Source organism: Octopus bimaculoides, chromosome 9, assembly GCF_046866305.1.
Source record: "Octopus bimaculoides isolate indiv1 chromosome 9, ASM4686630v1, whole genome shotgun sequence".
Taxonomy (NCBI): Eukaryota; Metazoa; Mollusca; class Cephalopoda; order Octopoda; family Octopodidae; genus Octopus; species Octopus bimaculoides.
Window position 1 is genome coordinate 67,527,799 of NC_142936.1, and position 1,983 is coordinate 67,529,781.

Genomic DNA, 1,983 nt, shown 5'->3' on the forward strand with positions numbered 1-1,983 from the left:
CTCCACTTAAACTTGGATGTTCCGTTAGAACAAACTATGCTGCAGTAGTTACCATGAAATAAACTCTCACATTAGCTTTTGGTGCAAAATGCACCCTTGTTTATATCGCTAGCGGGGAGTTAAATTCCTACCATTTCCAGCACCGAGACCCACAGATCACATGATTTCAAAATTTCTTGGAACTTGCCAATGATGGACGCTCGACCACTAGAGTTACAGCGATTCATCTCTCTAGCGGTCGAGCGTCCATCATTACAAGACAATGGAAGGTCGAGATAATGTCATCGGGTGATTTCGCCGGTGAAGGTGGCGAAGATTTATCTTGCCGCTAGAGATATAAACAAGAATGCGTTTTGCACCAAAAGCCATTACGAAGGTACCTTTCATAGCAATTACCGCAGTACATTTTGTTCTAAAAGAACATCCACGCTTAAGTGAGAATAAATATTACCTTTCGCTATTAATGCTGCTTCTGTCTCTCTTTTACTGCTGGAGCACCGCCTTTTAGTCGAGCAAATCGACCCCAGGACTTATTCTTTGGAAGCCTAGTACTTATTCTATCGGTCTCTTTTGCCGAAGCGCTAAGTTACGGGGACGTAAACACACCACCATCGGTTGTCAAGTAATGCTGGGGGGGACAAACACAGACACACAAACATATACACACACACACACACACACACACACACATATATATATATATATATATATATATATATATATATATATATATATATATATATATATATATATATATATATATACGACGGGCTTCTTTCAGTTTCCGTCTACCAAATCCACTCAAGGCTTTGGTCGGCCCGAGGCTACAGTAGAAAACACTTGCCCAAGGTGCCACGCAGTGGGAATGAACCCAGAACCATGTGCTTGATGTATATATTTATATATATATATATATATATATATATATATATATATATATATACACATTTGGTTGTACTACACTGACGAAGAAAAAAAGGGGTTTCCCCTTAATCCTGAAATCAATTGATATGTAATTGAACTTTGTCATGAAACTTTTTCGTTTATTTGCCCAAGTTAAGAGAGTGTTTATTGTGATATTTTACGGTAGTTTAGTGATATTTGGCGTCCTTCTTTCAGCATGTGGCTTGGCCCGTATACTTATTCGCTTGCCCTGAATATAAATTTACACACACACACACACACATATATATATGAGAGACAGATAGACAGACAGACAGACAGAAACAGAGGCAGAGAGAAACATACATATGTGTATGTACGTATGCACACAGACATGCATACATGTAGAGCAGAAACTCCTAAATCAGCTAAGATATCGGCAACCCTTTAAAATGTTATCGATGTTGGATACTAGCGTAGCAAATTGATTGCGGATGTAAGTATAACATCAAGTGGTTCGTAGAAGCCATACTGAAATCATATTATCTGTTTCACTTTTACTAACTGGTTCCAGTCGTTGAGCTTCGACCATGCTAAGTAGAGCACAGCTTTCAAAGGTTTAGACGATCAAAACCGCTTTCCTATCCACCTCAGTCCCTTATACAATGCTTAAGCTGTCATTGCAGCTATATAGTATATCTGTATAGATTTTTGATTTATTGTTCCTATTTATTCCACTATATCAATATGCCGTACTTGTGTCTTTCTATATCGCTATTTGAGGTGTTGTGACAATTTATCTTCCTGTCTAACTTTATTACTTTTCTCCTTATTTACCACACCATCTGACACCTCAAGTTCTGTAAAAAGAGCATTTGTCTCCCTACTAAATTAGTCCTTAAACTTCAATCTTTCTTTAATTTTCCCACTTTCACACAAACAATAAAAACGTCAAAATTTTATATTAGACATTCTTCAGAAGAATTCTTCGGTGCTTTATATTCATTGATACTTAACGACATAAATCATTGCTGGGTCTCGCGAAATCTAAGAAACCATTGGGAAAGTATTACTGCAATAAGTATCTTTCATCTTTCACGT